This window comes from Crinia signifera, chromosome 19 (assembly GCF_055691185.1).
Source record: "Crinia signifera chromosome 19, ASM5569118v1, whole genome shotgun sequence".
In the NCBI taxonomy this organism is placed as follows: domain Eukaryota; kingdom Metazoa; phylum Chordata; class Amphibia; order Anura; family Myobatrachidae; genus Crinia; species Crinia signifera.
In genome coordinates this window covers 67,488,262-67,502,226 of record NC_139226.1, presented here as the reverse complement: position 1 = coordinate 67,502,226, position 13,965 = coordinate 67,488,262, and positions in this window count along the sequence as shown.

Sequence of the window (13,965 nt, the reverse complement as noted above, 5' to 3'; positions counted from 1 at the left end):
ATCCAATACTATCATGGCAGTCATGGCTTCTGTGATCCGCTGTGCCATTGGGTGAGAACTGACATACTTGTTTTTCCTCGCCAAGCACTGCTGAACAGTCAGTTGTTTTTTTTTCAAAGTAGTATAATGGGTTTTCTTGGGACACTTTGGGGTTGAAGAACTACCCCCAGCAGCAGCAGCAGTAACACAAAGCCTTTTGATCAAGGATTCTTCTGCCGCTATCATGGAAAGGAGAGAATTCTTCTAGCACAACAGTAGTATCAGAAGAACCATCCCTGGTCATTACTGAGGATACTGAAGTTGAGGGTGAGGGTGTTGGTAGTGGAGATTGCAAGTGGTGGGGTCCACAAAAGAGAAGGGACACATTTGATGCTGGACTTCTTGTTGAATTTTGGAAAAATCCCTATACATCCATGAGCTCGCTGCAAATGATGTAATAGCTACCCTATTATGATGTTCCAAGATGCTTAATGTCCTTACCTCAACTTATTTTGTTTCCACAAAGGCTACAGATGGCTTGGCAAATGTTTTCTGAATTGGTGTGAAAATAATTCCACACATAAGATGTGCATTTGTTGGTCCTATGACCAGGCATGACAATGGCAGTCTTATCATGCCCAGCAGATGGTTCCACTTGTGCCTCACTTACACAAACAACATCCTCATCCTCAATATCCAATTCCTCAGTAGTTCCATCATCTGCTACACAAGCCAACCCCTCATCCTCTTGCTGTAACTCGACGGGAGTGGAAGGCAGCTTCTCTGAGAGATTAGGCTCACACGTAGCACTCAAGGACACACTTGGACTCCCCTCAGTGCTTTGTGACCTTTCTGTTCCTAGATGCACAGTTTGTTTTGATGACTTAGTGGTTTGGCCTGTTTTTTCACTTAGGAAAGCGGAATGACAAGGTCTTTCTTTGTTGCTGGAAGCTGCAGATTCCCAAGCCTGACTCAAAAATAGAGGGCAAGTCCGGAGTCTTTCCTTGCCACTGCGTGATGTGAATGTCATTCTGGCAATTTTCATTCTTTCAGCTACAGGAGGATCAGACTTATTTTTTATTTTTATTCCTGTTTGAGGTTTTTTTGTTTTAGAAACTTTTTGGGGTAACTCTCCTTGCACAGTTTGAGGATGAGCATCAGTGACGGCGTTTGTATTAGTAGTAGTACCATATTCGTCACCATGAATGATGGCAGCAGCTGGTGCAGGAGTATTTGGTCCAAGCTGTTTGTAAATTAAATTTAAATAAGAGCAAAATATTTTTTTTCTTGTTTTTGAGGACAGAGCTCAAAAAGAAAGACAAAAAAAATTGATTAGGATTTTTTAAACTTTATTTTTTTTTAATGTGCAGCTTGTACAATGCTGCTTGGATGCAGAACACTCACATACTAACCTTCTGACAGTATATACTATGGGTGAACTACACACAAAGAATGAATAATTAAAGATGATAAAAGTTGATTAGGATTTTCTTAATTTGTTTTTAATGCGCAGCTTGGACAATGCTGCTTGGATGCAGAACAATCACACACCCACCTTCTGACAGTATACAGTATACCATGGGTGCACTACACACAAAGAATGAATAATTAAAGACAAGAACAATTGATTAGGATTTTTTAAATTTGAATTTAATGCGCAGCTTGGACAACGCTGCTTGGATGCAGAACAATCACACACCCACCATCTAACAGTATATACTATGTGTGCACTAAACACAAAGAATGAATAATTAAAGACGAGAAAAATTGATTAGGATTTTTTTTAATTTGTTTTTAATGCGCAGCTTGAACAACGCTGCTTGGACGCAGAGCAATCACACAACCAACTTCTGACAGTATATACTATGGGTGCACAATACTATGGGTGCACAACACCCTCTGCACACTAATGCAATGATGACTGAACGATTGATGACAAGTACAAATTCAAGTTTAAGTTTAACACTCCAGTGCCAAACCCCTCTGCAGTCTGCATGCACTGCACACAACACCCCAGTGACGTAACTTGCGTTTGGGTAAGTGAGTGGCAGCAGGGTCTGTGTGGGCGATGGGCACCGGCACCGGCCCGGCGCACTGACAATCACAATTATCTGACTCTGATTGACTGCCGCTGCTGCCGCTGCTGCCGCTGCCCGCTTTCTGGATAAGCACGGGAGGCGCCGGCGACCATGACAGCGGTATGTCAGACTCACTGCGACGAGAGGTCAAGGAGACCCTTCACTGGGGTGGCGGGAGCATTCAACCCAGTGACTGCTGGCACAGAGACATCGCGTTGGGAGCAGGGATCCAGCTGCTGCGGCGGAAGCAGGGACCTGTCGACTGTGGCAGAAGTGGTGACCCGGCGGATGTGTTCTCAGAGATCATTCACAGTAGCACCGGTGGGAGTGGGCCAGGGACCCAGCGGCTGCTGTGGGAGGAGGGATCCAGCAGCTGCTGGCACAGATACCCTTCTCTACAGCATCAGCGGCCCAGGACAGACTTCTGGTGAGAACAAGACTAGTGTCACAGCATAGTTTTACTGCAGGGAGATCATGCCAAAAAAAATCTTATTGACTTTTTTGACTCCGTGACCAAAATACTAGATGAAGGGGGGGCTGTAGATGTATCATATCTAGACTTTAGTAAGGCATATGACATTGTCCCACATCACAGCCTGCTAAATAATCTTGAAAGTGTCGGATTGGATTATAAAACAATTAAATGGATAAGAACCTGGTTGCAGGATAGGAAACAGACAGTTGTAGTAAATGGAGTGCATTCTATGGAGGGACATGTTACCAGTGGAGTACCCCAGGGATCAGTACTTGGACCAGTGCTCTTTAATATCTTTGTTAGGGACATTGCAAATGGTATTGAAGGGAAAGCATGCCTTTTTGCAGATGACACAAAGATATGCAACAGAGTAGACACACCAGGATGGGTAAATCAAATGACTGATGATCTAGGTAAACTTGAGAATTAGTCAAGAGCATGGCAACTACAGTTTAATTCTAAAAATGCTAAATTATGCACTTGGGACTCAAAAACACAAAGGCTGAATATAGTATCAAGGGTACTATAATGGAAACTACTGAGGAGGAAAGAGATCTAGGAGTCACTGTTTCAAGTGACAAAGGCAGGAAAACAATGTAGCAAAGCAATGAGGAAGGAGTCAGATGCTTGGGTGCATAGGGAGAGGAATCAGTATAGGTCATTGGTACGGCCTCATCTGGAATACTGGGGCAGATGTATTAAGCCTTAACAAGAGATAAATGCAAGGGTGATAAAGAGAGATAAACGTCCAGCCAATCAGCTCCTTACTGACTTTTTTTCAAACACAGCCTGTAACATGGCAGTTAGCAGGTGATTGGCTGGATGTTTATCTCTCTTTATCACCCTTGCATTTATCTCTTGTTAAGGCTTAATACATCTGCCCCAATGTGACCAGTTCCTGAGACCATATTTTAAGGATTAAAAAGGGATGAGATTATCTAAAGGATAAAAAAGGGGCAGACTAGATGGACCAAATGGTTCTTATCTGCTGTCAAATTCTATGTTTCTATGTCTTCTCCTCCTTCTCATCGCACCCCCTCTCTTTCCTTGTTACTTCACCCTCTCTCCCCTTGGCCACTATTATGTCCTCCCATCACAAACACCACACCCCTTGACCCTGTCATCTCATTACCTGTCACCTCAGCCTCTCTCACCATGCCATAATATAAACAAAGATATATATGTGCAAATATTGTAGAGTCACATATATATTTCTTATGAGAGAGCGCCACTCAATTGGATACAATAAAAAATATTTATTTATGATTATGTCAATCAATTATACATTTATACGCAACCAATCAATAACAATAAAATACTTAAATATTGATATTGATTATGAATCTTAACCTGATTTTTTTTTAAATCACAAAAGACAGAGTCTCCAGTGCTTAAATTGGGTAGTAACTTCAAAAGTTGCGACTTCTACTTATGTGTAATGTCCCACTTTAGATCCGATCCAAAATGATTTGGCAAATTTATATCCACTTGGACCCATGGTCAACAGGCGTGATGTCACCAGGCTCAGGTAATAATGTCAAAACCTTTGATGGCAATTATTAGTCATACCTATAGAGCTTCAAAGGGACAAAGTAGAAGTTTGAGAGGAGCTCTAGCTCACCTGCAGGCTGCCGCCGCCAAACGATGCGCCATTGTTGGTATGTGTGAGCAGGGAGTGAGCTGTCCGTCTCCACACTGTGCAGCACACAGACGCCTTTCTGATGGACTCACCAGGAGGATCGGTATGTTGGAGGAGGGTAATCACCACAATTATGATTTCGCACAGACACCGGTGTAGTTTAGTTGTAGAATCAGGAAGACGGTGGACAGAAAAAGGAATGTCTCTGTGTGGCGCACCAGAGAAGAAGGATTACATAAAATATAGCTTTTAATTTATTATTTTCTAAAAAAGAGCGAAATAAAAACAAATTGACATATACATATACAAACATGTATTTAAAACGGGATAAGACTATCCCTGCAACGTGAGACCCCACTGTTGCCTGTACCTTCCAAATAATATTTATATTTGTAATTTTAATGTAACAATTTTCTAAATAAATGCATAGTTTTACACTGTTGTCTGTTTATTACACATGGGCATTGGTGGTTTGAAAATATGTTTCCCTGAAGTGGGTATCACAGTTTATTCGTTGACACTCACTGTGTCGGTATGTCAGTAAATCTGATTATTAGTATTCCTCTGTGATATACCAGGGTGGTAGAGAATTTTTACAGTCACTGGCTGTGATTTTAATAGTGTGTTCGGGATTTTAACATATATATATATCCCCCGTAATTCTGCTGCTGAGAAACGAGACCTGAAGCAGACTGTGGTCTGTCTCCTGGTATCTCGTCTACGACGCAGTTTCTGTTAGCAGCCAGTGACTAACACAGAGGCTGCAACGCCGGGGAAAGGATACCACCGGGTATGCGCCTAAGTAAATTTAGTCTACTCAGAAACAGCATTTTCTAGCTGATTCAGTGCCCCATGTCAGTAGGCCAAAGCCATTTGCAAGCTGGTAACTAGGTATAACAAGACACATTAAAAGAATTGCTGAGTGAATGCTACTGATATATGTGAACAGTTTTTTTATGTATTGTGAGTAACTTACCTCATTTTAAGTGCATCAAATTTAAGATGGCTGGTGCATTGTAGTAGGGAACACAAATGTCTGTTTGTCCATAAATCAATATTAAATGTAGAACTAGATTTTAAGGGTAGTTAAGAGATAACTGGCATAAAAGAGCAACAAAGCTTATATGGGGAATGGAGAATTTAAGCTACGAGGAGAGATTAAGCAAATTGGGACTATTTACACTATTTACACTAGAGAAGAGACAGGTTGGACATGCTCAACATGTACAAATATATCAGGGGCCAATATAAGGAACTGTCAAACACCCTTTTTACTGCTAAAAAGGATTCTAGGACACAATAGCATGAGTTTGGATAAGAAGAAAAAAGATTTTGTTCACCTAGAAGAAAAAATTTCTTTACGATCAGAGCAGTCAGACTTTGGAACTCTCTTCCTGGAGAGGTGGTGTCGGCAGACAAAATAAATACGTTTAAAATAAGGTTGGATAAACTTTTATTGGCTAAAAACATCCAAGGGTACAAATAAGAAACAATCTGTCTTTAGGATAAGTTATTATAAACCTAGGTTGAACTAGATGGACTATTCAGCCTTACCTACTATGTAACTGTAGATTTCTTGCATGCCATTATGTTGCTATCAGGTAGTAGGTCCCAGTGAGTGAAGAGCACACAGGGGTCCATGGAAAGTTTTATTTTTCCCTTGCATTATTTTACAAGCATCTTGGAGATCCATCTGAGATGTTATGCTAACTTTGTTTATTGTATTGTCCAACTGTTTTGGCACACAAGGACTTGGGTAATATTCCTAAAACCAAGGTTGAAATCAGCAATAGTGGAACCAAGAACAAATAAAAAATTCAAGATCCATTGGGGGAAATGGGCCAAATACACCTGAAATATTCGTAGGCAGTCGTATAGAAATACGCCTGCTTACACGATATAAGGCTATTCATATTCTTTTGACAGGCGTATTCTTATTCCTGATCAGTAATACCAATGCATATTCCATCGAAAGAATACAAATATGAATCACCATTCAGTGAAATGGTGGTTCCTAATTTATTAACCGGCCGTATGCCTTATACGGCCGGTTATGCCGGGAAAATACGTCTGTAAAATACGCATCTTACGACCTTTTCATACCCCCACTATCCACGTCGGCGTGGAGTTGAGAAAAGAAAGTGTGGTGAGCGCAGCGAGCCACCGAGCCCGAAGCGTGACGAGGGGACGCGGACACCTGTGAAGCCCGCGAGGGGACACTCGCTGCACTCGCCACGCTTCGGGGCTCGGTGGCTCGCTGCGCTCGCCACACTTTCTATTCTCAACTCCACGCCGACGTGGATAGTGGGGGTATGAAAGGGTCGTAGGACGCGTACCGCCGCCCCTCGCGGGCTCGCTACGCTCTCCACGCTTCGGGTTCGCGTTGATTGTGGGGGTGGTACAGCCTCAAAAATGCCATTTGGGGGCCATTGAACATGTTTCATACTCATTTCAATGCATTTGGATGCTTTTCTGTTAAAAATCGCATGCGATGCGATTTTTTCATGTGCGATGGCCATCGTGGGAGCCGTGATACTCCACAAGTACCCAAACAAATAAGTAAATAATAAAAAAATACAGCATAAGTCGTGTGGCCTCACAACCTCCCCCCGCCCGCCCCCTGCCCGTCTCCCTCACCTGCATCTGACGCCTCTGTGTCCCCTGTCCGGCTGCACATAAGATTTAGCAGATCTTATGTGCAGCCGGTCCGACCTCCTGACTCTGACCCGATGCGCACGGGACCGTGCATCGGGTCAAACCGGGTGTCTAAACCTGCAATTTGGCCCAATTTCACTGCCCGATCCATCTGAATTGGGTGAAATCGGGACCAAATCGCATTCCACAGAGTGAAAGTCTTGCAATTGGAAATAAGAGCAAGTAATTAGTGTTCATGAGAGACATAGATCTTGTGATGAGTGAAGAGGTCAGGTTGGAAGATATGTTGAGATCAGGGGCGGATTTGGTGATGAGGGCACCCCTAGGCACAACAATAATGTTTACTAAGTAGGACAGTTTATAGGGGCAGTATCTGCATGTCCTATCCATTTACACTCTAATTAAGATGGAATATAGTACAGTGGATATTTTGCAGTTATTGGTACATTTTGGGCTGACAGTATCCAAGTGCCGCCCCCAAACATGTGCCGCCCCTAGGCACGTGCCTCACGTGCCTAATGGGAAATTCGGCTCTGGTTGAGATAAGAGAAGAGATGTAAGTTGGTGTAGTTTGGTTTATGGCCTTGTGTGTAAGTAAAAGTATTTTGTATTGAATACAGGTAACCAATTAAGGTTCTGACAGAGCTTTGCAGATGATCAAAATCTGGCTAGAAAGATTCATAATGGATTGTAGTGGTGAGTGTATGTATTGGGGAAGGCCAATAAGAAGACAATTGCAATAATCAATGCGTGAGATGATGAGAGCATGGATTAGAGTTTTAGCAGTGTATTGTGTAAGGTAAGGGCACATTTTTTAATGTTTTTTTAGGTGCATGTGGCATGATTTCAAGACAGACTGTAAGGAACAAAGAAAATTTCGAAGGATGACACGTAGGCAGCGAGCTTTTTGATTGGAATTATTTATTTACAGTTTCTTATATAGCGCAGCATATTCTGTTGCACTTTTCAATTGGAAACAAAAGTGTTTAAACAAACTGGGTAGATACAAACCGAAATGGAGGTAGGAGGGCCCTGCTCGTAAGCTTAAAATCAATAGGGAAAATAGCAGGGATACATAAGGATAGAATTCCATAGCATGGCAGTCCCATCAGGTTACAAGACAGTCCTGATGGGATGCAATTAGATATAAGTGCTACTGGTGGTTGTGTGGAGGTCCTGCATATGATAAGCTTGCCTGAAGAAGTGAGTATTCAGGGAACGCTTAAAAGTTTGGAGGCTAGAGGAGAGTCTTAATGTGCGTGGAAGAGCATTCCATAAGGTGGGTGATGCCCGACAAAAATCCTGCAAGTGTAAGTGGGAGCAAGTAATGAGTGTGGATGAGAGACGCAGATCTAGTGCAGAGCGGAGAGGTCCGGTGGGGATACATTTTGAGATAAGCGAAGAGATATAAGTCACTGTAGTCAGAGTAATGACTTTGTATGTATATAGAAGTATTTTAAATTGAATGCGGTAATATACAGGCAACCAATGGAGGGACTGACAGAGATGATGAATGTCTAGCCAGGAAGATCAGACTTGTAGCTGTATTCAAAAAGGATTGTAGTGGTGAGAGTCTTTTCTTAGGAAGACCTGTAAGGAGGCTATTGCAATAGTCAATCTTCCTCTCCCGCCGCTCTAATTCTGCTACTCCACTTCAACAAAATCTGCACTGGCTTCCATTCCCCTACAGAATCCTCTTCAAACACCTCACACTCACATACAGGGCCATCTCTAATTCCATTGCTCCATATATCTCTAACCTCATATCCATTCATACACCCTCCCGCCCTCTACGGTCAGCTGACGACTGTCGTCTCTCCTCCACCCTGATCACTGCTTCCCATGCTAGAGTACAGGACTTTGCCCGTGCTGCACCCCTTCAGTGGAACGCACTCCCTCGCTCCATTAGACTCTCCCCGACCTTGCAAAGCTTCAAACGGGCACTGAAAACTCACCTATTCATCAAAGCGTACCCTTCCACTGCATAAACCAGCTGGTTCTCCGACCCCTTACCTGTTTCCTGTTTACATCCTGCTATCTAACCACCACCCCCTCTCTTGCACCTCTTGTAATCTGTCTGTCTCCCCTTCCTACTAGATTGTAAGCTCCTCCGAGTAGGGCCCTCTTCCCTCCTGTTGTCAAAGCCCACTTCTCTTCACATTTCACTCACAGCTCTCCTTTACTCCAACACTCAGTGACCATCTTCATCTGCATACTCCTCTCCATCATTGGCCTCAAGCCTCTAGTTGTATGTTGATTGAGTCCTCACTACTTATATCCAAGCTGTAATGTGTATTGATCTGTGGCGCTCTTTATTTGTACTGTATTTTTGTTATTTATTCAATGTTATGCCAAGTTTTGTTTCCCTGTATTGTTCCTTTGTACGGCGCTGCGAAACACTTGTGGCGCCTTATAAATAAAATTATAATAATAATAATATAATGAGTGCATGGATTAGAGTTTTTGCAGTGTCTTGTGTAAGGTATGGACATATTTTGGATATGTTATTTAGATGCATGTAACATTATTTAGAGACAGATTGAATGTGAGGAATGAAGGAAAGTTCAGAGTCGAGGATGACCCCTAGGCAGTGAGCTAATGGAGTAGGATTAATTGTTGTGTTCTCAAAAGTGATAGAGACATCAGGTTGGTAACTACTCTTGGCTGGTGGGAATATAATTAATTCTATTTTGGAAATGTTGAGTTTGAGGTGGCGAGATGACATCCAAGATGAAATGGCAGAAAGACATTCAGAAACACGGAGCAATACTGATGGTGACAATTTCGGAGAAGAAAGATAGATTTGAGTATCATCATCGTACATATGATACTGATATCCAAAATAGTTTATTAGTTTCCCAAGTGAGGAGGTATACATTGAGAAAAGCAGAGGACCTAAGACTGAACCTTGTGGTACTCCAACGGACAGAGGTAGTGAGGAGGAGGTAGAATCAGAGAAGCGAACACTGAAAGAGCGATTAGATAGGTACAGTAGGAAGAGAACCAAGAAATAGCTGTGTTCTGAAGGCCTATTGTTTGTATGAGAATAGAGTGGTCGACAGTGTCAAAGGCAGCTGAGAGATCTAGAAAATAAGAAGTGAGAAATGGCATTTTGATTTAGCAGTGGCCAGATCATTGACTACTTTAGTCAGTGCTGTCTCTGTGGAGTGTTGAGAGTGAAAGCCTGATTGAAGTGGGTCCAATAAGTTGTAGGAGTTAATAAAGTGTGTGAGGCAAATGTAGGCAAGTCTCTCAAGTAGCTTGGAGAGGCATGGGAGCTGAGAGATAGGACGGTAGTTAGAGAGACAGTTTGGATCAGAATTGTGTTTTTATAGAATGGGAGTAATAAGTGCATGCTTGAACAGAGAAGGAAAGATACCGTTAGAGAGAGAGAAGTTACAGATTTGAGCTAAGCTTGGGATAAGCACAGGAGACAGAGCTTTACTGACTTGGAAGGGTATAGGATCAAGAGGAGTTAGTGGAGTAGGAAGGTGAGAAGAGTGTGGATATTTCATCCTCACTTGTGGGGTCAAATGAGGAGAAAGTGGCAAAGGGCTCAAGAAAGGAAGTAAGAAAGTCACTGGCTGAAGAAGACCATGCATTTCATCTTGGATTTTGGCCATCTTTTCCTTGAAGAAGGAAGCAAGCTCTTGTGACTGATATTGGCAGGAGGTGAGGGTGAAGGAGGGTAAAGAAGTGATTTAAATGTATTAAAAAGTCGCTTGGGGTTAGTGACAGGAAAAGAGATTGAAAATAAGTTTGTTTAGCAGTGTCCAGAGCATTACGCTAGGAGTGGTACTTAGTCTTAAATGTGACAAAGTCACTTGGATTTTGAGATTTACGCCACTGACATTCAAATCTACATGATCGTTTTTGCAGGTGCCTTGCTAATTTAGAGTGCCACAATTGGCATCTAAGCCTACATGGATTGTGAGGAGTAGCTGGAGCAGCTTCATCAAGGGCAGTTTGTAGAGTCTGGTTCAGGTGTGTTACAGCTGTCTCAGGACAGGCAAGTGTAGAAATGGATGAGAGCAGTTGTTGCAGAGAGGTAGAAAGTTGTTGAAAATCAATAGCATTAGTATTTCTGTGGGTTAGAGGAGGCTTGCATGATTTAGGCATTATAGAGTTTGGAGAAATGGAGGCGGTTGAGAAGGTGATATGGTTGTGGTCCGAGAGAGGGAATGGGGTGTTAGTGAATTCAGAAACAGATCATAGCCTAGTGAATACAAGATCAAGGCAGTGTCCCTCCTTGGGAGAGGCCGAGAGATGAGTTTGGAGGCATGAGAAGACAGTGGGCTGTCAATAGCGATATTGAATTCACCCATGATGATGGTGGAGATGTCAGAAGATAAGAAGTGTGGGAGCCAGGCAGAGAAATCTTCCAGAAATTGATGTTTGGGAAGCCCAGGTGGGCGATAGATACCTGCGACACGCAGAGAGAAAGGGGTAAAAACCCTGATAGAGTAAACTTAAATTATGTGAATGTGAGTGAAGGAACCAGTGGTAGGACTGGGAATGTGCACAACTGGGACAGTAATATGCCAACCCCACCTCCTTTACTGTTAACAGGCCTGGAAGTGTGTGTGAAGTGGAAACCACCATGTGATAGTGCTGCAAGAGAAGCATTGTCTGATTGCGTGAGCCAAGTCTCTGTAATCGCCAGCAGATTGAAGTTGCCAGAGATGAAGAGGTGTTTTGACTCAGCTGAATGTGAGTGTGGCAGGTGATTAGGGCCTGGATTTGTGGATAGATCACCAGCCAATAAAAGCAGCAGAGCTATATAAATGTTAGTTGAGGTTTGTGAATATTTGGTGTAGTGGCAAATTTTGGATGTTAAAGTGCATGTAGAGAAATAAGTAAAAAGCTCATGAGTGTTAAGAAGAGGGGAGTGAATAATGGAAGCAGAGATGAGCACAGAGGGGATAGTTGTAGGGGTAGTGTAGGATGAGTAGATTTTGAAAATAATTCCATGACATGATATGAAAAAGAGTAGTGTGGTGAGCATGCTGTCAATTATAAGGCTAAAATTAATATTGGAAGGCAAAAGTATTCAGTAGTTTCCAGCGCATAACTAGGACTGGTAGGTAGTCTTATAGGGCCTTTTTCTAGTTCACTCTTTCTGACAAAATCCTTCTTAGATGGACAAAACCATATACACTGCAGGGTGGCAGATGTAAAATGTGCAGAGAGAATTAGATATGGGTGAGTTATTTTGTTTCTGTGCAGGGTAAATACTGACTGCTTTATTTGTACACTGCAATATAGATCTCACTTTGAAGTAAAACCCCACCCAAATCTAATTTTCTCTGCACAAGTAACATCTGCCACACCTGCAGTGCACATGGTTTTGTCCATCTAAGAAGGATTTTGTCAGAAAGAGTGAACTAGAATAAGGCCCAAAGTGAGGAAGTCCATTGCAGTGTGAGATTTACGCCATTTATGTTCAAGTTTCTATGAGAGATTTTGTAGGTGTCTTGTTAATATAAAGCAGCACGGTTGGTATCTAGGCCTATGTGGAGTGTGGTGGGTAATTGGAGCCACTTCATCAAGGGCTGTTGGAGTTATGTTCAGGTGTGATACAGTATAAAACACTTATTCAGACTTTTTTAGAACGTAGGAGGCAGACCTACTAATTTACAAATATTTATTAGTAAAAACGAGTGCTATAAAACATAAAAAAAAACACTAAAAAAAATAATATTATACATGGAAGCCAGTTCTGGATATCTGGGGTCCTATTACTTCCGGTCTGTGGAACGCAAGCCTGCTCTCCACCACCCGGTGATCACTGTCTTACTAGGTTTCTTACTATTTCTGGGCGTGTGGAGCGCATATCCGTGTCCCATTACCCGGAAGTGATGTCTAGCCGGACCTCACAGCAGCTGCATGTCTGCGGTGCATCCGCCTTGTTACTTCTAGAAGTGTAAGGTACTATGAGGCTCAAGATTGGGTTCTAAAAAAGTCTCTATATTGTGTCAAGGGGTACAGTATAAAGGTAATATAAAAATGTATATTATATATATATATATATATATATATATATATATATATATATATATGTCACCATAGGCGTGCACAGCCCATTTTATTAGTGGGTGCACAATTGTATGGGAGTGCCTATCGCCGCCTGCTGGGCGTGTCTATCACCACCTATTAGGCGTCAATGTAAACTAAAAAATATGAATTAGATGCGTTGCAACCTAGTTTAAAAAACACAGAATACATTGCCCCCCCTCGCATCTGGCATTTTGTGTGTGTGTGCACTTGACGATGCTGCCCCTTACCAATATCAGCGGCGGGGATCGGCAAATGTGAATGGGGCTTGGCTTTACAGTACCAACCAACAATGAAGCCTTAAATGCATCAAGCAATAGGCGCCAAGCTCTCTCCCCTAACAGGCTGCCAGGAGCAGACATTAAAGGGTAGATATATTAAAATACATTTAACATTTCGTACTTTATTTATTTTATTTATTTATTAACAGTTTCTTATATAGTGCACACAGATTCCGCAGCGCTGTACAGAGTATAGTTGAACATCCCTGCCCCAGTGGAGCTTACAATCTATATTCCCTACCACATGTACACGCACTCACAGACATTCTAGGGTTAATTTGTTAGGAGCCAATTAGCCTACCAGTATATTTTAGGATTGTGGGAGGAAACCGGAGTACCCGGAGGAAACCCACGCAAGTACGGGGAGAATATACAACTCCACACAGTTAGAGCCATGGTGGGAATCAAACCCATGACCTCAGTGTTGTGAGGCAGTAATGTAACCATTACACCGTCCGTACTGCCCCGTATTTATATAACACATGGTGGGGATAGAACCCATGACCTCAGCGCTGTGAGGCAGTAATGTAACCATTACACCGTCCATACTGCCCCGTATATATAACACATGGTGGGGATAGAACCCATGACCTCAGTGCTGTGAGGCAGTAATGTAACCATTACACTGTCCATACTGCCCCGTATATATATAACACATGGTGGGGATAGAACCCATGACCACAGCGCTGTGAGGCAGTAATGCTAACCACTACACCATCCGTGCTGCCCATGGCGAGTTCTGTGGACAGCTGTGAATGCTTCAGCAATAAAAGCCATCAGTGAGGGGTGCCTCTCTGTTATACT